Genomic DNA, 24124 nt, shown 5'->3' with positions numbered 1-24124 from the left:
AGTGTGTCCTTAATTTCTCTTTCAGATTTTTCATCATTAGTGTATAGGAATGCAAGAGATTTCTGTGCTTTAATTTTGTATCCTGCAACTTTACCAAATTCATTGATTAGCTCTAGTAGTTTTCTGGTGGCATCTTTAGGATTCTCTATGTATAGTATCATGTCATCTGCAAACAGTGACAGTTTTACTTCTTCTTTTCCAATTTGGATTCCTTTTATTTCTTTATCTTCTCTGATTGCCGTGGCTAGGACTTACAAAACTATGTTGAATAATAGTGGTGAGAGTGGATATCCTTGTCTTCTTCCTGATCTTAGAGGAAATGCTTTCAGTTTTTCACCATTGAGAATAATGTTTGCTGTGGGTTTGTCGTACATGGCCTTTATTATGTTGAGGTAGGTTCCCCTATGCCCACTTTCTGGAGAGATTTTGTCATAAATGGGTGTTGAATTTTGTCAAAAGCTCTTTCTGCATCTATTGAGATGATCATATGGTTTTTATTCTTCAATTTGTTAATATAGTGTATCACATTGATTGATTTGCGTATATTGAAGAATCCTTGCATCTCTGGGATAAATCCCACTTGATGATGGTGTATGATCCTTTTAATATGTTGTTGGATTCTGTTTGCTAGTATTTTGTTGAGGATTTTTGCATCTATATTCATCAGTGATATTGGTCTGTAATTTTCTTTTTTTGTAGTATCTTTGTCTGGTTTTGGTATCAGGGTGATGGTAGCCTCATAGAATGAGTTTCGGAGTGTTCCTTCCTCTGCAATTTTTTGGAAGAGTTTGAGAAGGATGGGTGTTAGCTCTTCTCTAAATGTTTGATAGAATTCACCAGTGAAGCCATCTGGTCCTGGACTTTTGTTTGTTGGAAGATTTTTAATCACAGGTTTCAATTTCATTACTTGTGATTGGTCTGTTCATATTTTCTATTTCTTCAGTCTTGGAAGGTAATACCTTTCTAAGAATTTGTCCATTTCTTCCAGGTTGTCCATTTTGTTGGCATAGAGTTGCTTGTAGTAGTCTCTTAGAATGCTTTGTATTTCTGCGGTGTCTGTTGTAACTTCTCCTTTTTCATTTCTAATTTTATTGATTTGAGTCCTCTCCCTCTTTTTCTTGATGAATCTGGCTAATGGTTTATCAATTTTGTTTATCTGCTCAAAGAACCAGATTTTAGTTTTATTGATCTTTGCTATTGTTTTCTTCGTTCCTATTTCATTTATTTCTGCTCTGATCTTTATGATTTCTTTCCTTCTGCTAACTTTGGGTTTTGTTTGTTCTTCTTTCTCTAGTCCCTTTAGGTGTAAGGTTAGATTGTTTATTTGAGATTTTTCGTGTTTCTTGCGGTAGGCTTGTATAGCTATAAACTTCCCTCTTAGAACTGCTTTAGCTGCATCCCATAGGTTTTGGATTGTCGTGTTTTCATTGTCATTTGTCTCTATGAATTTTTTGATTTCCTCTTTGATTTCCTCAGTGATCTCTTGGTTACTTATTAACGTATTGTTTAGCATCCGTGTGTTCGCATTTTTTACTTTTTTTCCCCCTGTAATTGATTTCTAATCTCATAGTGTTGTGGTCAGAAAAGATGGTTGATATAATTTCAATTTTCTTAAATTTACTGAGGCTCGATTTGTGACCCAAGATGTGATCTATCCTGGAGAATGTTCCGTGCACACTTGAGAAGAAAGTGTAATCTGCTGTTTTTGGATGGAATGTCCTATAAATATCAGTTAAATCTCTGGTCTATTGTGTCATTTAAAGCTTCTGTTTCCTTATTTATTTTCATTTTGGATGATCTGTCCATTGCTGTAAGTGAGGTGTTAAAGTCCCCCACTATTGTTGTGTTACTGTCGATTTCCTCTTTTATAGCTGTTAGCAGTTGCCTTATGTATTGAGGTGCTCCTATGTTGGGTGCATATATATTTATAATTGTTATATCTTCTTCTTGGATTGATCCCTTGGTCATTATGTAGTGTCCTTCCTTGTCTCTTGTAGCATTCTTTATTTTAATGTCTATTTTATCTGATATGAGTATTGCTACTCCAGCTTTCTTTTGATTTCCATTTGCATGGAATATTTTTTTCCAACCCCTCACTTTCAGTCTGTATGTGTCCCTAGGTCTGAAGTTGGTCTTTTGTAGACAGCATATATATTGGTCTTGTTTTTGTATCCTTTCAGCAAGCCTGTGTCTTTTGGTTGGAGCATTTAATCCATTCACATTTAAGGTAATTATCGATATGTATGTTCCTATTACCATTTTCTTAATTGTTTTGGGTTTGTTTTTGTAGGTCCTTTTCTTCTCTTGTGTTTCCCTATTGGAGAAGTTCCTTTAGCATTTGTTGGAGAGCTGGTTTGGTGGTGCTGAACTCTCTTAGCTTTTGCTTGTCTGTAAAGCTTTTGATTTCTCCACCGAATCTGAATGAGATCCTTGCTGGGTAGAGTAATCTTGATTGTAGGTTGTTCCCTTTCATCACTTTAAATATGTCATGCCACTCCCTTCTGGCTTGTAGAGTTTCTGCTGAAAAATCAGCTGTTAACCTTATGGGAGTTCCCTTGTATGTTATTTGTTGTTTTTCCCTTGCTGCTTTCAATAATTTTTCTTTGTCTTTAATTTTTGCCTATTTGATTACTATGTGTCTCGGCGTGTTTCTCCTTGGGTTTATCCTGTATGGGATTCACTGCACTTCCTGGACTTGGGTGGCTATTTCCTTTCCCATGTTAGGGAAGTTTTCGACTATAATCTCTTCAAATATTTTCTCTGGTCCTTTCTCTCTCTCTTCTCCTTCTGGACCCCTATAATGCGAATGTTGTTGCGTTTAATGTTGTCCCAGAGGTCTCTTAGGCTGTCTTCATTTCTTTTCATTCTTTTTTCTTTAGTCTGTTCTGCAGCGGTGAATTCCACCATTCTGTCTTCCAGGTCACTTATCCGTTCTTCTGCGTCAGTTATTTTGCTATTTATTCCTTCTAGTGTAGTTTTCATTTTGGTTATTTTATTGTTCATCTATGTTTGTTTGTTCTTTAATTCTTCTAGGTCTTTGTTAAATGTTTCTTGCATCTTCTCGATCTTTGCCTCCATTCTTTTTCCGAGGTCCTGGATCATCTTCACTATCATTATTCTGAATTCTTTTTCTGGAAGTTTGCCTATGTCCACTTCATTTAGTTGTTTTTCTTGGGTTTTATCTCGTTCCTTTATCTGGTACATAGCCCTCTACCTTTTCATCTTGTCTATCTTTCTATGAATGTGGTGTTTGTTCCACAGGCTGCATGATTGTAGTTCTTCTTGCTTCTGCTGTCTGCCCTCTGGTGGATGAGGCTATCTAAGAGGCCTGTTTTTTTTACTATTTAAAAAGTGATTTTATTATAAAATAAAGCATACACGCAAAAGAGAGATATGTGTACAGTTTAAAGAATAATAGCAGCCGGTCGGGAGGAGCTGACAAGCGGCCCTGGGGAGGCCAAGGCATTGGCCTGAGTGCAATGGCAGGGTGCATGGCCGAAGTGAGCTGGAAGGGCTTGGAGTGAAGAGCCCGGACCAATTGCTATAGTTTAGCCTGTGATGCTTTTGATTAGAGTCAACAATTTGAAATGGCCAGCTCACCTGATGCAGTTGTCTCTTCTCCACCAGCTTTCTTAAGGTGTGGCTCAGTTTATGAACCTCTTAAAAGCATTAATCTTCCAAGACCTGATAATGAAACTGTGGGATAAATTGGATCACTATTACAGAATTGTCAAGTCAACACTGCTGCTGTATCGAAGTCCAACCGCAGGTCTCTTTCACACAAAAACATGTGGTGATGATCAGAAGGCCAAGATCCATGACAGTCTATACTGCACTGCTGTGCCCTGGGCTTTGGCCCTTGTATACAGGCACATTGATGATGACAAGGGAAGGACCCATGAGCTGGAGCACTCGGCTATAAAATGTATGAGGGGAATTGTCTACTGCTATATGCGTCAGGCTGATAAGGTCCAGCAGTTTAAGCAGGATCCATGCCCGACAACATGTCTTCACTCTGTTTTCAATGTACATACAGGGATGAGATTCTCTCCTATGAGGATTGTGGTCATCTTCAGATAAATGCAGTGTCACTCTATCTCCTTTACCTTGTGGAAATGATTTCCTCAGGACTCCAGATTATCTATAACACTGATGAGGTCTCTTTTATTCAGAAACTTGTATTTTGTGTGGAAAGAGTTTACTGTGTGCCTGACTTTGGTGTCTGGGAAAGAGGGAGCAAATATAATAATGGCAGCACAGAGCTGCATTCGAGCTCTGTTGGCTTAGCAAAAGCAGCTGTAGAAGCAATTAATGGATTCAACCTCTTTCACAACCAGGGCTGTTCTTGGTCAGTTATATGTGTGGATCTCGATGCCCACAATCGCAACTAGCAAACTATGTGCTCACTGTTACCCAGAGAATCAAGATCTCATAACACAGATGTTGCCCTGCTCCCCTGCATCAGTTATCCTACATTTGCCTTGGATGGTGAAGTTCTGTTTAGCCCGACACTCGATAAAGTGGTTAGAAAATTAAAAGGAAAATATGGATTTAAGCATTTCTTGAGAGATGGGTATAGAACATCATTGGAAGATCCTAATAGATGCTACTGTAGACCAGCTGAAATTAAGCTCTTTGATGGCATTGAATGTGAATTTCCCATATTTTTCCTTTGCATGATGATTGATGGTGTTTTTAGAGGCAATCCCAAGCAAGTAAAAGAATATCAGGATCTTCTGACTCCAGTATTCATCAGACCACAGAAGGTTATCCTGTCATACCAAAGTACTACTATGTTCCAGCTGATTTTGTAGAATATGAAAAAAGAAACCCTGGTAGTTAGAAGTGATTTCCTAGCAACTATGGCTGTGCTGGAAAACTATTACTTTGGGGACAAGCCCTTTATGTCATCGCAAAACTCCTGGCTGATGAATTAATTAGTCCTAAAGACATTGATCCTGTTCAGTGTCATGTCCCACTACAGAATCAATGTAATGTGAGCATGAGGTTTTCCAATCAGGGCCCACTGGAAAATGATTTAGTTGTTTATATAACGCTTATAGCAGAAAGCCAATGCCTTCAAATTTTCCTCAACACATATGGTATTCAGACTCAAACTCCTCAACAGGTAGAACCCATTCAGATCTGGGCCCAGCAGGAGCTTGTGAAAGCTTATTTCCATCTTGGGATCAATGAAAAATTAGGACTCTGTGGAAGGCTAGATAGGCCCATTGGCTGCCTCCATACATCAAAGATTTATTGCATTCTAGGGAAGACTGTGGTTTGTTACCCTATCATCTTTGACCTAAGTGATTTCTAAATGTCTCAAGATGTTTTACTGCTGATAGATGACATAAAGAATGCACTACAGTTTATTAAACAATACTGGAAAATGCATGGACATCCACTTTTCCTTATTCTCATCCAGGAAGACAGTATAAGAGGTAGCCAATTCAATCCCGTATTAGATATGCTGGCAGCTTTTAAGAAAGGAGTGGTCGGAGGAGTCAAAGTTCACGTTGATCGTCTACAGACACTAATATCTGGAGCTGTGGTAGAACAACTTGACTTCTTACGAATCAGTGACACAGAAGAGCTTCCAGAATTTAAGAGTTTTGAGGAACTAGAAGTTCCCAAACATTCAAAAGTCAAATGACAAAGCAGCTCCTCCAATGCTCCTGAACAAGAACAGCAGCCAGATGTTACCATTACTGAATGGAAAAACAAACCCACCCATGAAATTCTTCAAAAACTGAATGACTGTAGTTGTCTGGCTAGCCAAGTCATCCTGCTGGGTATACTGCTCAAAAGAGAAGGACCCAACTTTATCACAAAGGAAGGTACTGTTTCTGATCACATTGAGAGAGTCTACAGAAGAGCTGGCAGCAAAAAATGTCGGTTGGTGGTGCGCCATACAGCAAGCCTTTTAAGTAAACTAGTGGACAGCCTGGCCCCATCCATTACTAATGCTTTAGTGCAGGGCCAACAGGTAACTCTGGGTGCCTTTGGACATGAAGAAGAGGTTATCTCTAATCCTTTGTCTCCAAGAGTGATTAAGAACATCATCTATTACAAGTGTAATACCCATGATGAGAGGGAGGCGGTCATTCAGCAAGAACCGGTCATTCATATTGGCTGGATCATCTCCAGTAACCCAGAGTTATTCCATGGCATGCTGAAAATACGAATTGGCATTGTGTGAGGCAGTGCAGTAAGGCACATGACCAGGCTCTAGCATCCAACAGAACTGAGTGCAAGTCCTGACCTCCACTCATCATCTCAGTGGCCTGAGGCCAGTGGCTGAACCTCCCTCCTGCTTTCATACCAGCCTCATTGTTTTGTGTGAGGTGAAACAAGATAATATGTTTAAAAGGCCTGCCACAACTGAGTAAAATATAAATGCTTCTTTTCATTTTTTTAAACATATTTTTGATTGTATTGAATACAGGTATCACGTAAATATGTTCTAATTGTAAAAAAGTCAACAAAAAACAATAATTGAGCATATAGAGTAACCTAATATGTGACCAATTTGGGGGATGTTCAAGTGTTTGAAAAGAATATGTAGCCTGTCAGGTGCAAATACATGTGAATGTGTGTGAGTGTGAATAAGTGTTTAGCTTGCTAATTGTATAATTAGATCATCAATATCTTTACTATTTCTGTCCTACTTGACCTTCGATTGCTGATAAATTGTAAAATGTTCTCCTGATTATGAATTTGTCAATTTCTCCTTGCATTTTTATCCATTTTGCTTTATATATTTTAAAGCTTTGTTTTTGTCCATGTTACCATGTTTTAACAATATATCTTTCCTTGTGTCATTTATTTTGTAATTGAATTATTTTTAAAAAATTATTTTTAATTTCAAACATCTACAAAAGTATAGAAAATAGTATAATAAAGCCCATACTATTACTCAGCTTCAACAATAATAATAAAAAAAAGAACAACTTAAAGATACAGAAGCCCCTTAATCTCCTCATTTGTGTTGCTACCTAGTCCATTCTCATACTTCTATCCTGAATTTTTTGTTACTCGCCCTTGCTTTTAAAAACTTTTTCATTAATATAAGCATCCCTAAATTATTGTTTAGTTTTACCAGTTTTCATTTCCATATCTAGTAGATTAACTTTTAAGCATCAGTTTTAAATGTCCTTTTTTATGTTTAATCATGGTATTTACATGATATATCGCCATTCTTTTACTGTCAACCTTTCTGTATCCTTATATTTAAGATGTCCTTATTTAGGCAACATATAATTAAATTTTTATTTTTTCATCTAGTTGGACAAACTTTGTCTTTCAGTTGAAGTATTTAGTCCATGTACATTTAATATAATTACTGATATATTTGGAATTATATTTACTGGATATAACAACAACCTTAACCTAATAAAGTCTAATGTAAATTAATAGTTTTACCACTTCCCAGACAATGCTAGGATTTAAGAACACATTAAATCCATTTATCCCTTTCTGCTGTTCGATTTACTGCTGTCATACATTTATTTTAATTTTATATGTATGTAAACTTCACCACATGTTATTATTGTCATTTATATATTTAACTCCTGTTGCTCTTCATTCTTTCCTGCATTTCTGTCTTTCCATCTGGGATCATTTTCCTCTTGTCTAAACTCCTTCAGCATTTCTTTTAATATGGATCTGCTGACAACAAACTTTTTTTGATGCCTTTATGTTTGAAGGATATTTTCACTGTGTATAGACTTCTCAGTCATCAGTAATTTCTTCCAGCACTTCAAGATATCATTCTGTTTTCTTCTGGCTTCTATGGTTTCTGTTGAGAACTTAGTTATCATTGTTGTAGTTTCTTTGAAGGTACTATGCTTTTTTGTCTGGCTGTTCTTATGGCTTATTCTTTGTCTTTGTCATTTGGCAGTTTTACTATGATGAGACTAGTAATGTCTGTATCCTTCTTGGGATTTGATATTGTTCATCTGTTTTGCAAATTTCTCAGACATTACCTATTTGAACAATGCTTTTGCCTCCATTTCTCCTCTAATCTATTTCTGTACTTCTGGAGCTCCAGTTACACTTAGAACTTTGCCATCTCCCATGTGTCTCTCACTTTTTTCTATATTTCCATTTTTTTTTTTTTGGTCCTTTGGTCTGAATATTCTCTGCCGACAGAGAATACTAGTATTTAGTATCTTACAGTACTAATTCTGTTCTTATTTGTGTTTAATCTGCTAGTAAGCTCATCTGTTGAGTTCTTAGTTTTAATTACTGTATTTTTCAGTTTTAGAATTTCCACTTGATTCTCTTCTTATGGATTCTGTTTCTCTGGTAAGGGTATCTTTTCATCTTTTTTTTTTTTTTAATTATTATTTATTTATTTATTTATTTATTTGGCTGTGTTGGGTCTTCGTTTCTGTGCGAGGACTTCCTCTAGCTGCGGCAAGCGGGGGCCACTCTTCATCGCGGTGCGCAGGCCTCTCACTATCGTAGCCTCTCTTGTTGCGGAGCACGGGCTCCAGACGCGCAGGCTCAGTAGTTGTGGCTCACGGGCCTAGTTGCTCCGCGGCATGTGGGATCTTCCCAGACCAGGGCTCGAACCTGTGTCCCCTGCATTAGCAGGCAGATTCTCAACCACTGCGCCACCAGGGAAGCCCTCATCTATTTTTTAAAAACATTTTAATCCATGTTTCTGGATCATCTATGGCCTATTTTTACTTTCTTTCTTTCTTTTTTTTGATCTGATTTCTTGGTATATCTGGTAATTTTTTTATTGAATGCCAGACATTTTGCATGAAAAATTGTAGAGACTCTGGATGATGCTATTTTTCTCTAGAGAAAAATACATTTTATAAAATGGTAGGCAGCTAGAATAGGAACAGAACAACTCAGTCCAATCAGTATATGACTGAAAAGTCTGGGTTTCAGAATTTTTAAGGTTCTAGAGTCATCTGCCTGGGTTCAACTTGCAGGCTGGATAATCTTGGGCAAGTTTTATAATATTTCTGTTCATCAATTTTCTCATTGATAGCCCAGGGAAAATAATAATACTTTCCTCATGGCATAGTTAAGAAGATTAAATGAGTTAATATATAAAAAGTACTTAAACTAGTACCCAACACATAGAAAGTGTCCATTAAGTGTTTGCTAGTGTAGGTATTAATTTTTGCCTAAGGCCAAAATCATCTCCTTCTGTTACTGCATTTAACATATTAATTGGAGTGGCTACTGGTAGAACTCAATATGTGGAGGAAGATTAGACCTTGTTAGAGGATAGGATCAGGAAATAGGGTAGAATTAAAAGCTCTTGCTATATTGAAAACAGAGTCAAAGAGGTAATGTTAGCATCTCAGTGATGGTCTATGGTTAGCTCAGATCATTTCCTACATGTAATTCAGTCAATTCCCACAGTGCTATGTGAAGTTTCAAGGTGCAAGTCTATTTCAAGACCTAGTCAGTTTTTTACTTACTGTCTTCTCTGGAGTGGACTTCAGGGGTGGTTAGAGTCAGCAAAGCTCAGGAAGAGGGATATATATATATATATAATATTCCTCTAATATTCTCCCCATTCTACCTCTCAGGCTTTGACTTCATTTCCTTTTGGAGTGGTGCATTCTTGATCTAGGATCTAGGAAAAATGTTCTATCAAACCACAAACTAGACACAATTTCATCAGAGAAGTTCCTAACTGATGTTTCGTCCTCGCTCTTACAAGAATCGTCCTAGTAGGATCATTCCAGTTTGATCGGATTCAAGGTACATGATTATGCCACAGACACTGTACCTGAAGCAATCTGTGTTTTGACTGGCGATAAATTGATAATCACCTAGCCGGCTAAGCCAGTCCAGAGAGGCAGTTAATATGGTGAAACTTCAATAAAGTCGGCTGTCAATGCGATAGATGTTACAGGTGAACTCCTTGATCTCTCATTGCAATCCTTTGAATCTCTGTTATCCATCACTCTATAATACATGTGTTTAGCAGGGAAATAGGCTTCTCAAATCTCACCATCCAAGTAAGCCTCCACAATAACATTTCTAAGTCTGACACACAAGTCTCAACAACACTGTCAGGACACTAGTTAGCTCTCAAATTTAGTGAGGTGACGTAAATTTACAGAAGGGTGTCAAGAAACTGAAGAGTGTTCCCCTTTGTGCTCTTGGACAATAAAAAAGTTTTAGAAGCATAGCCTCCCCAGTCCCCTTACCAGTCGGACTTTTGAGTAGCAGGTTTTGGTACAAAGTTTCTGAGATTTTCCTTTTGCTAAGTCTTAAGTGGTACAAAGTGGAGTAAATTAGGTTACAGAAGGTACAGCTTTATTTCATGAATAGAAGCAAAACTCTGAGGAAGCAAATAATACTGAAAGATATTTTTTATTTAGGAAAAAGGATTTCATTTTTTTTAGTTATCCTGCACTTGATTTCATTGTCAAAATGAGTTATCACCTCAGTAATTCTTCCTGGAGAACTTGTACACACAAAGGCCAAAACTCAAGACTAAAAACCAGTCATGGCTCTCCTTAGCATTTCTAGGGTGTTACTTTTTATGAAGAAGACACTCTTCCTGTGGCATATTTTGAATTTATATGAACATTCTAATGAATGATCTTATTGTGTGTGGTTCAATTTCCTGAGGAAAGAATTTTCTTCTGTTTAATCTCAGGAAATAGGATCAGCTCTGCCAAAGTTATTATAGAGCCCAAGGAAACACTTCCTATATTTAAATTAAACAACTTTAAAACTGCTTAAAGGGGTCTTACTAATTAGAATTCCAGTGGAGAAAGCTTGGGAAGGTTTCAGAGTGCTGTATCTGAATCCACTTCTCTTCTGCTCCTGGTGGGAATTTTGAAGGGATTTTGCATAGTTTCCCTAGGTGGTCAATTACAGACCTACTTTTCCCAATAATTTTTGAATTCATTATTCTCAAATATCAAAATGCACGAAGGAAAATATATTCTTTAAGCTGCGGTACAAGACAGTGATTCAACCAAAGGTTTCTTACAGTTTAGAAAAAAAAAAAATTGGCTCTCCTCATCTTTATTCAGAATAATCTGGAAGAAGTGTGTAATCAAAACCTTCTAAAGAAGTGAACTCTTTATGACAGCAAGCTCCATGAGGACAGGGACCCGCATGGTACTTCCTAACTTCTCTCAGAGCAACATGCATGATATTTTGTGCAAAATTAATGTTCATTGAATGTGTGATTAAATCTACTGATTTATATTTCTTAGAGGAATACTTCTCAGGTATTCCAGAGCATTCTGATGATTTTGAAAAAGATGGATTGTTTCACGCAATCTTTAGGCTGATCGACTTGTAGTTGACGTCTCATAACAGTAGGACTTTCCTAGTGTCAGTAGAATGCGACTAGCTAACAGGATGTTTGCTTTGGTTTTTGATCCTATCCTAACTAAATTTAATATAACGTCTGAGAAGCAGGGGAGGCAAGAATAGATTTAAAATAATTTTTTTAACATAAAATTCATTATTATTTCTAAAAGTAAAATTATATCTAACATGGTAATTAAAGCAAATTTTTACAGACTTATTAGAGGCATTGTATAATATTTTTAATCACACTAATAAGCAGTAAGTTGAAATGTTCAGAAGAGAAATAGTAATAACAGCTAATACTTATTGACTATTTAGATGAGCCATATCTTAACCACTGGAAATATTACCTTTTAAAGCTCGTTCACATTTTCCATTTTTTATTCAACAGTTTGCTTTCTCATAAAGTGACCAGCTATGTTTTAGGCCCAGCTTAATCTCTTTCAGTCCTGGGTATGTGGGCCTATGCTAATTTTCATAGTCATATTAGCATCTACCTTGTGTTTCTAAGCCACATTCAGTTCTCCATTCCAGAACATTTTCAGTCATTGGACTCTGAGGAATCTGAAGAGCTCATCAAGACACTTCATTTTGTTAAATGTTCCCAGTGAGCCTTCATGTGGTATGTAGAATTCCATTAATTTGGAACTCAATGTCATGCCATTCAGACAGGGCCAGTCCAGAGGGCAGTCAGAGGAATTCACAGAAAGAAGCTAGAACACCCAAACATAGAGGAACATAGAGGGGTACTAAACCAGTATTGTTAATTTACCAGAGAGGATGGGCTTAAAGGGATATTTAAACCATTTTAAACCTCTTTGTATGAAAAAGCTGATAGGCGAATTTATTGGATTTGGGAAAGAAATGTGGTTCCTGCATCATGACTGCACAGTGACAAAGTGATGAGCAGATAAGCAAGAGAGCAAAAGAATGCTCTTTCTTAGTACTCTCTAGGGCTGGTGCACAGTGAGCTTCCAATAACTTTTGTTGAGTGAATGAAAGCAATTGCTATGAAGGGAGACGTTTTAGGACACTAGACCAAAATACCATAAACACGATTATCTCAGAAGACCATTAACTCTGGATTTACTTGTGCAAATGAGAAGTGGGAGGTCAAAGGGGATAAGCGATAACCAAATGTTTGCTCTGTCTGGATTCAGTGTGTACACCCACTAGCATACTTCACAACATGAAGGAGGCTGGTATAAATAGGTGCCTGTAGAGCCAATTAGGCTTTTGTTTGATCCTTAAAACTTTTTTGTTTGTCCTATACCCAGTAATACCACTATATGGGAACAGTGACGTGGCATAATCTTAGACAAGTCACTTGACTTGGATTTTTCACCTGGAAAGAAATGGGGTTGTAACAGGTGAGCCTTGAAATCTTTTTGAGCTGTAATCTTGGATTTTCTCCTTTCTTTCCCCCTTTCTCTTGCTTGCAACCCACCTCCACTAACTGGGTTTTGTGTATGTTGGTGTATACAGAGTTTCTGATTTTAAAATTATCTGCAAATGGAAGGAGTAGAGAAAGAAAACGAGAGATTGATTTGGGTGAGGTGGTGAAGTATAAAGGAGCAGTTGAAGAAAGACTGATTCCCTGTTCCCTTATTTTAAGGAGTTTAATAAAGTGAAGAATAGATTCCCCAACAGGAGAGACAGAGCAATGGTTTCCTTTCTGCCTCCAGGATCTTACATAATGTTTCTGGAAAGGCCTGTGTGCATCTCATCTCTGGCAGCCCTTGAGCGGGAGGGCGTTCCCCAGCTGGTTCCTGTTCCCCACCTGTACTCACACACTTGACAAAGGGGCCCGCCCACTGCTCTCTTCTAGGAGGCCTGGGACAAAATTTTTAAGATGGGATGATCTTTGAGAAAGGGAACAGTAGGCTGCTGTAACCCCTCAGCTAACATTTGCCTCTATTTATTTATTCCTCTAGGTAAAACAAAGATTTTCTTTTCCTTATTTTACGGATTACCCTATTGGTCCCGAGTTAGTATGACAGGGAGGAGGGGTTATTGAGTTTATTGGCTTGAATTCTCACGTTTTGAAAGCAATCTATCCTGTAATTATTTCATATATCAGTGAGTTTTTTGCATCATTATTTCCAGTGAGCACTGGAATGTGTATGGAAAAATTAGTGTACATCTGAAAACTAATTCTTTAAAAGTTATGACTAGCACCTTACCGTACTTCAGGAACTTCATGGATTTTAAAAAGTGGATTTTTAAAAATTAGATTAAAAATGTAAATTAGCTATAACCTCCAGTAAATTAGGAAACTCATGCCTCTGATAATACTGTTTACTTGGGACTAAAATAAACCCTAGTATACCTATCTACTTCTTGGGTCGTAAGACATCCAGTCACAGTCGAATACCAATTGGGGACACCATTAGAACTCTACTAAAGAATCAAAAGCTATAACTAGGGAGCCAAATAAAACTGCACAGGTGATCTCAGTAAAAGAAGTCTTGGCATGCGGAAGATGGTCAGTAAATATTTACTGACAGAATAAAACTGAAGAAACTGATAACTGCGTGCTGGGGATAAGGTTTGTGATGCTAACTCTGTAAAGCACAGCAAAAAGTAGACAAATACTCGTGTAGGAAACCGCAGTGTAGAGAACATGTGGACTGGAACCAAGTGTCATAGATTAGCTCAGCCTCTGCTACAGACGTGTGTCTGTAGACAAGTTATTTCACCTCCGTGGGTTTCATTTTCCTCTCTGTAAAAGGAAGAGGTTGTCCGTGGTTTTCAACCTGTGGTTTTCTTTTTTCAAATTACGTCTTCTGAAGAATTCTAATATACACAGTAGGTAAAAGCAGACCCTCTTGGGTTGAATCAGGGAAGGCAGCCTGGAGCCCTGCCTGCTCTGCCCCCCCATCCCACCAAGACCCCCACCACACAGTTTGAAAGCGATTGGGCTTAACGACCTGTCCTCTCCAGCTGGGACATTTGTGGGCAGTGTTAATAATCAGTGTTACAAATAGTGTCTGGAGGCCAGTGGAGGGTATTTGAGGACATATTTTGAGAAGTACTTCTTTAGCGTGTCATCTTCGACCCTCAAACCTATCCTGGCCCCGGTGTCTGTAACTCACTTGGTGGCCTCAGTCTACGTTGTCTCCTACATCTGAACCCTGGGAGTGATGCAAGCCTCCCCCTCACTGCCCATATCCAATAAGTCACTAATTGCTCTCTGTTGGTGCCTCTGACTATTTCTGACCCTTTCCTCTTCAACCCCATTTCTACCACCAGGATTCAGGTCCTTATCCTCTTTCTCTTGGACAATCACAACAAATCCCTGACCAGTCTCATTCTTCCCCCAGCTGTGTCAGTCCTTAAATAAGTCTTTTCATTGTTCCCCTTGGCCTATAGGACCATTCCAATCTCCTTAGGAGGGCAGAAAAGGCTCTCCATGGCTGTCCTTACCCTCCTCTTCAGCCTCTACTCTGTCATTCATCACCTTGTACTTTATGCTCTGGCAATATCAAGCTGCCCGTAGTTCTTTGAATACACCTCGGAATTTTACACTTTCACCCTTGGGTCAGTGGTTCTCCGCCAACATTGCCCTCTAACACTCTTTTGTATAGCTAATTTCTAATATTTCGGTAAGATTTCATGCAAGGGTCACTCCTATAGAAAGCCAGCTAAGTGCCCCACTGTGTCTTTTAGGACTCTGCATGCTGCTACCACAATATATTAAAATTATCCAGGTAGATCTATGTCCTTCACTAGATTGTAACTCATTGGAGACCAAGTATTATTTCTTCTTATACCTCTTATTCCCCAGTGTCAAATACAGTGCTTGGAGTCCATTAGGTAGTCATTAAGTGACCTACATGGGATGATCTATGGTCTTAACACATTAGCTTACTCATTCAGTTTCACCTGAGATCAGCCAAGAGATCCAAGTGACCTCAGGGACAAGTGACAGGCTACTGTGAAGTACAATACTTTCAATATTTAAAAACCACTTTTTCATATAAATTCATATTTGTCTATTCCAGTATTTATCATAGAGCTATTTTAAGCTTTAATAATAGTATTTGCTTTTCCTTTTAATAAACTGCATCATTTAAGAAAAGTCAAAATACATAAGTGACAGATGTTGGCTAAATTTACTCAAGTAAACTTTTGGGTCTTTTGAGTTAATTTCCAGTTGTTCCTTTGTCCTAACATGAGCCTCATGGAGGGTGAATGCTCACCAGGTCCCCCAGCACTGGCACACTTGAGAATCTCAGCCAGGAATGCAGACTTCTTCAGGATATTGTTTTCCCTCTGCTTGCCTAGCACCAGGGCCACCTGGAGCCGTTACGGCATCTTTGTGTGAATTAGGAAAAAGCAACCTCTCTGCAGTGATGCAGCCCCAAAGGCACAGGGCTTTAGCAACAGAGCCATGCCTTTGCGCTAAGAAAAGGTGACTGTGTTCTAGGCAGAGGGCCCCACAGGAAGGGGAGCCGGATTTGAGCCCCTCTACCAGGCACCTTTGTGAAGCAAAGACTTACCCTGCCTATGCAAGGAGCCACTTGGCTCCCCTTGGCCCCCAAGTGATAATCTGTGGCTGCCAACTAAGCAGGAAAAGGAGTATCATGGTCTCTCTGAAGGGCATTTTCCAGCTTGCATTTTGATGGGGCCAGACAGTGGCTTTATGAGCTCCTACCAAGAGAACTCCTTCCTTTGCATACAATTGTCACTTTGTATAGCTCATTTTGCTAAGTGACAAGGCTGAATCTGTCACAACAGGAGCCAAACAAAATGGTGATCGCCGGCTTGCATGTGTGGAGCCTCTTCGTTTCACGCATGCACTCCGTGGTAAGCATTATTCACGAGCAGTTAATTATTGGTCTTCTTGCATAAAATGAATGTGACATTTGAGACAGATGTTTATTGTTTGTGACATATATATATTTTTCAAAACTCCAGCTACTGAAATTGGCCTAAATTACCATCATAAAACACAGCATTTGTACATTCAGGGTCTTTTCTGATCTCTGACCCATGGGAACAGCATGCAGATGTGGTAATATACACATGGATATACTTTTCTTTTTATTGACAGAATGGATGGAGTTTCTTTAACAACTGTGCTCAGGCTGAAACAACTGCTGAGCTCCACCAGGGGCTGCTGTTGAACTTCTAAAAAAACCCATATTTTGGAGGAGAAGGGGGGTGGTAGTGGATGGGGAGGGAGGGATGGGAATGGGGGAAGAGGAATAGGAAAAAAAAAAAATCTTGGAAGAAAACCTGACATTTCTGTCTGGGGTGGAGCATGCTTTGCTGATGCCACACATGGAATGTTTCGGAAGTGTCAGTAATAAATACTTCTCTCAGAAATCTTCATATTCTAAATCTCTGCATATGATACCCCAAGGAGAGTCATACAAAGACATAGCTGTCAGGGTCTAATTTTGGATCTGAAAACTATGGCGGTTGTCAGGCATCTTTTCCCATGAGTGATATTTATCTTCTCTCACAAACAAACTGAGTGCAGGGTTTTTAATTAATTTCCAGTGTGTCCCATGATAATTTCCCCCTACTATATTAATATGATGATTTAAACCTTCATTCAGAGGTAGACTTTCAGTTGAAAAATCACTAAAGGTTTAGTGTTATCAATAAGCTACATGTACATTGGTTTGTAGGGAATCAATAAAGTTGCCCTTTCCTTCATTTTTATTTTTAGAGGCATCAGTGGGATTTTATCTCTTTTAAGTATATTAAGGAAATCACGAGTGAGCTGATTTTGTAATTTTTCTTCTTTTGATTGGAGGCAGTACTTAGGCTGTTTCTCTTATTGCGTGTGGAAGACTTACTTTAAGAAAACTTCTCAATTTGATGATGAGGAGTGAATTTTCTTCTTTAAAGTATTCCCATCAGAGAAACTTAATTTCTTTTTTATATAAAGGAACCAGAAATAGACCATTGAAAGGGCATATCCCTGAAATATACAAATCAGATGGGGACAGCAAGTGAATAAATCTCTTCTTTCCTTGTCCAATATTCCTCTTAATAGAAAATGTGGAATAAAAAGCATACCATCATAAAAATTCTAAGGATAGGAGTAAGATTAAGTTATGATGCATGTTTCTTAAACAGCATATTTTTTAAACAAATGGAAATGAAAGTTATGTCTTCCATAATAAGAAGTCATGTTGGAAAATTTTTTATTTATTTTTGGTGATATGTATATCTTTATTTAATATTATTATACTCAGATTAAAGGTTGCCTCAAATTTCATAACATTTTTTTTTCTCAATTCACCTTTAAGATATTTGAATACTGGGGTGATAGGGCAGTTCTTGAAGAAATATTTATCTTTCTCTGGAAAGGACATTCAAACACCATTGGAAATCATGGCAATAAAAGGTAAATTCCTAGAGTCTTATATAAGGCTTTTAATTATTGGCAATCAAAATGTTAAATTCTTGGAAATGCATGAAACTCCTTATAGGACTGGAGCTTACATTTGTGACTTTTTTTTTTATGTATTTGGATGTGTTTCTTGCCTTCTCTCTCCAAATCCCAGCATCTACCAGATAAATGCTTTTCCTAGATCCATTAGGAACATTTAATAACCAAATATCTATCTAGTGAGAAAGGAATTTTTAAGGTTCAATTGTTCTGTTAATAATCTGTATTTTTTTCCTGCCTTGCAAGTTGCATTTAAGCACCACAAAAATCAACCGTTAAACACAGATTGATTCTGACAGCTTTTATTTTACTTGATGTCCAAGAATTGTTATAGAAATGCTTCTTAATTGAAATAGTTCTCCTTTTTGGCTTTTATTTTATTGTCCTTTACTTCTTGACATCTTGTACATTAAATCAGAGGCTGTTTTAGAGACATGAAATGACAGCTTTTTCAGAGCCCGATTCTGGATCCTGATAGATCTGCACTTCTCAAGGCAGACAGGCTGCTCTCAACAGCCTCCGAGAAGATTCCTGCATGATGGGCACGTCACCTGGAAACACAACCATAAACTGCAGGTTAATCACTAAGGACCAACTTGTGTCAATTCCCCATTGCCCTGCTCCCCATCTAAGAGGAATAAAGCCAAGAACTATTTTTTCTTTGCTATTTAATTTAACAGAATCTGGGCTCAACTTTAGTTTGAAATTATATTTTCAGCCAGGATGGAAAGGCTACTCATGTAATTTAGTAGTGTGTTGTAAAGAAAAATCAAAGCGTCCTCATGGAATGTTTTCCCCCATTGTATCTCCTGTGACGAGAGAACACATAAAGTGAATGAGATGTGACACAGGCATGCACGGAGGACACATTTGTTACACTGAAATTCTGAGGAAAATGCTATTTGTGTTACTGTTGATGTTTTGGAGTTAGAAAAGGGTTATTTGGTAAAAAATATATATTCATATCAGTCAGTAGGAATAAAATGAGACAGGATGCAAAAATATGATAGGGCAGGGAAGAGCCATGCAACAGACCAGACCAGTCCTCTTTCGAGGTAGAAAGCAAACATTTGATAATGGGAATGCTAACAAGATGAGTATTCTAGATTTGTTTTTTAGTTCTACCTAACTCTTTGTAACTTTACAATGTAAGAGTCAGAAATTGGAGCCAATTACCATAATATGTGGTGGTTTGGTGGGAGCATGTTCTACATCAGACAGTTAAAAGGTTTTATTGCTATTAGGAGCATGTTAATGCTCTTGATAATGTCTCTACTTGCATTGTAATGTCTCTTGTTGAAGTATGGAATTCTTTTATCTTCTTATTACATTATGCAAAAACTTGAATTGAAAAGATATTTGTAGGAACATTTAAAGTAGTGCATCAATCAGCTTCAAAGAAGAGAAAATGTTCTCGGAATAGCTTATAAAAGGATAACTGTCAATTTTATTTTGGATGAACAAAGACGGCAACGTAAAAAGCACTTTATTGTAAAAGCATACTGTGCAATTCAATAAATATGCCATATAAATATAAGAGAGAAGAAAGTTCACAGTTATCAGATGACTTAAATGTAATTTAAGTAATACTTTTAAAATGCAACTAGCAGTGAAGTACTCTTTTTCTACTGGTTCCAAGTTCTAGCCTCTGAGGCCCCATTAGGTGATAACTTAACTCTCTCTGATAACGTAAGAATTGGAATGGATTAGTCATGGTCCTGTTTTTAATATATCTTGGGAAGATACAGAAAAGAGCGTGTGTGGAAAGCGTTAGAAAAAATTTTAGCAACCACTTAATGGTGCAAGCTTTTCAAAATGATTTGTTCTTATCTGCACGGTGTTTAGTTGTTTCTCATTCTGTCTTTGCTGCTATAAGACAATTTTGCATTGAACGTAATGCTACCGTGACTTGAAATAGCATTTCCAAGTGTTTTATGTTTGTTAGGAAAATCCTTTAGCAGAGTAATTTCTGGACTTTCTAAATTAGGGGTGCTTTGTTACCTTTTATATAAGGGTGCTTACATCTTTTCTTATAATTAGAAATATTTTTCTTATTTTAGATAGATGGATTTTTAACTGTAAACGCTAAACATATAACCTTGTTTTCAAATGTGTTTCTCAGGTAATAAACTTTAGCCTGATAAATGCTGCAGAGATGACTCTTTTTGATAAGGTTTAAGAATCTGCAAAGTGAACTGTCTATTCAAAGAAAATAGATCCAGCATATAGAAAACATTACATAAGCTTTCAGAGTAGAAAAAAATCATCTACAGAACTCAGTTTTTCTATGATTTCTGTTTAGGTGCATACCTGTACGCACCTAAATATGGACAGTCACCTCCTTGCGTGGAAGGCACTTGATAAATACTTGTTGATTAAGGTTAAAATTTAAAGAGAAAAAATTCCAGTCAGTATGTCTCTTGTTTTGTAACCTGACAAAGGGATGCTAATTCCTTGTTAAATGTAGCAGTATAAAATTACTCCCAGACTCAGGCCTTTTCGAGATTCAGAAAACTTCATTTGAAGTCAAGTAACCAGGTGAATTCACTTCCCACACCATTGTAGCTTGTAAAATTATATTAATGCTTGTTACATTTCTAAGAAATAATCTTCATTTATTTTAAAACTGCAAATATGGCACCTTGTAATAAGAAATCAGTTCATAACTTTATTTGTAGCGTCATTTTGCTAGTGACTTATTTCTCATTGCTGTTGTACATGACGCCTAATTAATTCAAATAATTTTCTCCTCCTTTCAGTGGGTTTCATCCAGACTCGTTGTAGAAAATAGTACTCAGTCTGCTGCTACTTTCTGATATGCCCCGTTTTCTCATGCCTCCGTTCTCTTGGCCTGTTTGGGAACACTCTCATTTTGAAAGTACAAGGAAAATTATCTCATAAAAGAAATTTAATAACAACAGAACTTCGGAGATTTCGAAAATGTAGAATTCCTAAGTTACTGAACTATGGGAAAAGCTGTAATTTATAACCAGCAAGTTAGTATGTTGTACACATCTGTGTACTGTTTCAGAAAATAAAGGTTGTTACCATAGCAACTCCACATAATATGGAACATACGTTATTTGTGAGATGCCAGGCTTCATGTTGCAAAAAAAAAAATCTCCCTCCTCATGGTTGCTCTCTGATGTTTCAGGGGTTTCTACCTTTTCTTTACCATTACAAGGGATTCTCTTCTTTCATGTCCTGTTATTTTAAATATTTTTGTTATTTTCAGTTTCCCATACTTTTAGAGTTTGTCAGCTAAATTGATAAGTTTGCAGAGTACTGCTATGATTTGATGACCACCACTGAGATATTTTCTCATCTAGTCTTATTTTAATTTGAAAGAAATTCTGGTTCATTTTTTAGATATAGCAACAAGTGCATATTAAAGACACATGTAGCTACTGTGAATACAACAGGTAATGTAAGATTTTGTTTGAGTTGGGCCATTTAGGGTTTTATAATTTTGTATTGCAAAACCATTATGGTATTTAATCTCTTTTAAAAAAACAAAAATGTCACAAAATATGTACCTATTTATGGATGTCATATTTCATTTGAAAATTTGCATGTCATATTTAATTTCATTTGAAATAATTGTTTAGACAGTATTGATCATTTTATGATGAGAAAATTGAACTCCTTTATGAAGGGGAGGTTTCCAGTCTTGTTAAGTGTTAGTGTCGAAGAATAAGAAAGTTGCAAGAAATTCTGAAATCTCAGTTATAGGTAGAATAGTGAATCAATAAAAGAAACAAGGTAATAATAAAAAATAGGGTACCCTTCAACATGGCTGGACAAGGGATCAGAATGTCCAACTAGTTTGAAATAAATGTCTAAAAACAACTTAACACTTTCAAACAATCCAGAGATTTTTTTATATGTAGAAGCATCTGACATGATTGAATTTCTTGTGCGTGGTGACTTTTTAGTCTAGATTTAATATATAATTGCAATCACTGACATATTTTATCAGGTTAGAGGTTTCCTGGGGAGCAGCATCTGAGTTTCCCTTTGCAACAGACGGGATGCAGGGTACTAGCTCTCCTTAGATACAACTACCTCTGTATCTTCAGAATAATGTGTCATAAAAATGTTCCATATCAATCCTAAAAACAAAACACTTCTGGTGAAAAATAGCAGAATAAATAATACCCTTCCTTTCTTCAAAAAAACCTTAATAGTTAAATCAATACAAATTTATTAAACATCTACCATGTGCCAGGCACAGTTTGGGGGATGTAAAGATGAATAAATACTTCCCTGTCTCCAGGGAATGCGCCAATCTGGTCAGAGAGAGAAGGGCACCACTGACCCAGTGCAGTTATGTGCTGTGACCTACTTCTCCGTGGGCCTCACCTGTCAACAACAACCAACAACAGCAACAATAACAGCCAACATTTATTGAACACATTTTCTGACAGGTACCTCGGGTGCATTTTGTAATTTAATCCACACAATAGCGCTCTGAGGGTTTTACTCACAAGGAACTGAGGCTTAAAGAATTTGAGTAGTAACTTGCCTAAGGTTATACAGCTGAGTTGGGATCCTTGAACCTGTTATACCTGAGATAATACATCTTGACTACTCGTCCCCATCTGCACCGCTGCCATCCTCAGCCACGGCACCTTCCTCTCTCCCTGGGCTCTACGGCATCTGTCTAGTTGGTTTCCCTGCTGCCACGTCAACCCTACGGTCCATCTGCACACAGCTCCCAGAGTGGAGAATATAAATCAGATCGCATGTCTCCCTTGCTTGGATAATGGCTTTCCATTACACATCGAATATAACCCGAGTTCTTTGCCATGGTTTATGGTGTCCTACAGTTTGCTGCCCCTCAGCACCCCTTAAACTTCAGTTCCCACTGCTCTCACTCAAGCTCATTGGCTAGGCTGTAGACTGGTGATCAGCACACTGTTTCTGGAAAGGGCCAGGTAGTAAATATTATAGGTTTTTCAGGCCATACAGTTTGTGTTGTAACTACTCAACTCTGCTATTACAGCACGAACACAGCTGCAGATAATAGATGAACAAATGTTCCGATAAAACTTTATTTATATAAACAGGCTGCAGGCTGGATTTGGCCCACAGACCAGAGTTCGCTGACCCCCGTTTGGGACTTACTCTGCTACTTCTTCTTTCTCCAATATGCCAAGTCTCCAAACCTTAGGGTCCCACTCTCTGTCTCCATATCTCCCCTGAACTGCCATCAGCCCTCACTCTGAACGAGAGGTTTTACTTGACTGCCATATTTAAGGAGCTCCCTCTACCCCACCTGTACGCCAGATCACCTGTTTCACTGCCTTCACAGCTCTCAAACAGGAAAGATCTCATTAACTTGATTTCTTACTTGTTTATTGTCTGCATTCCCTCTATAAGGTAGGCTCTGTGTGAGGAGGAATTTTTTGGCCTTGCTCACTGTGGTATTTCCACCAACGAGAGCAGAGCCTGAGGCACAAATAGGTGCTCAGTAAATATCTTCAGTTGAATGGAGCAAAAGCCTGTCTGAAACCAAAGCTTGTGCTTTTCATGTTATCTCGGTATTCCCCTTCCGAAGAAAAGTGGTCATGCCAATAACAATTTGACTCATCACATTGGCCTCCTAGAGGGTCTCTGCACCCTGGCAAATCACCCCTCCGCCCCCATATTCCTGGTCAACCTCAGGGAATGTGTTCCACAGACATCAGCCCGAGGCGTCCACTGAATATGACGCCTCTTATGCTGTCATCACTGCCTGTGCTGACACTGTTACCGTGTCCACTGGATGTCCTCACTTCAACCAGGCTCCTCTGCCACATCTACTGCATTGCTCTGCACCCTCTAGACACCTTGGATGTCTTGCAACACCATTTCTGGGTACCACAGCGACCACACGGCGACAGCCATCGCTCCTGCCTGGCCCTGCTGCCGTCTCTGCAGAGGATGGACCTCTCTGAGTGCTGCTGCCTCAGTCAAGCACCCAAGCCTTCTGCTGGGGCTACAGTTGCTTCTAGTCCCACTAGATGCCACCACACTGCCCCTGGTCCATGGTGGAGCTGGGAAGAACACCCTCTTTTTGTTTTCTCTCAACCCAGAGGTTCTGAATTAGTGCTGCATGTGCCCCAAGGCCTTACAGCATTTTCATTTTTTACTTAACTGCCATCTCTCTTCCTAAGTATAATAGCTGACGCTTGTTATACGATGCTTTATTGTGTGACAGGTACTGCTGGGGAGCTTTATATACACTTACTTGTATAATCCCTATGATAGACACATGAGGTAGGAACTCTGTTATTATCATCTCCACTGAGGCTGGAGAGGTTAACTAACTCGTTCGAGGCAACTAGTAAGTGACAGAACTGAGATTTGAATCCAGGCACTGAACGTTAGAATTCATGCTCTTAATCAACAGTCTATAAACAT

General features: G+C 38.1%; 1 protein-coding gene and 1 pseudogene across 2 annotated transcripts in view; both read left to right on the top strand.

Moving 5' to 3' along the window:
• The window catches only part of RWDD3 (RWD domain containing 3), an 89386-nt gene that overhangs the window by 48322 nt on the left and 16940 nt on the right, over positions 1 to 24124 (top strand). The gene's annotated exons all lie outside the window — the stretch shown is intronic.
• On the top strand, positions 2985 to 15914 carry LOC309667861 (phosphorylase b kinase regulatory subunit beta pseudogene; annotated as a pseudogene). The gene is made up of 2 exons (XR_014268706.1): positions 2985 to 8316; positions 8629 to 15914. The product of XR_014268706.1 is annotated as a phosphorylase b kinase regulatory subunit beta pseudogene (transcript).

This window comes from Balaenoptera physalus, assembly GCF_965194825.1.
Source record: "Balaenoptera physalus genome assembly, chromosome: 1".
Lineage (NCBI taxonomy): Eukaryota > Metazoa > Chordata > Mammalia > Artiodactyla > Balaenopteridae > Balaenoptera > Balaenoptera physalus.
Note: the sequence above shows the minus strand (reverse complement) of the source record. Positions and strands in the feature narration are given on the sequence as shown.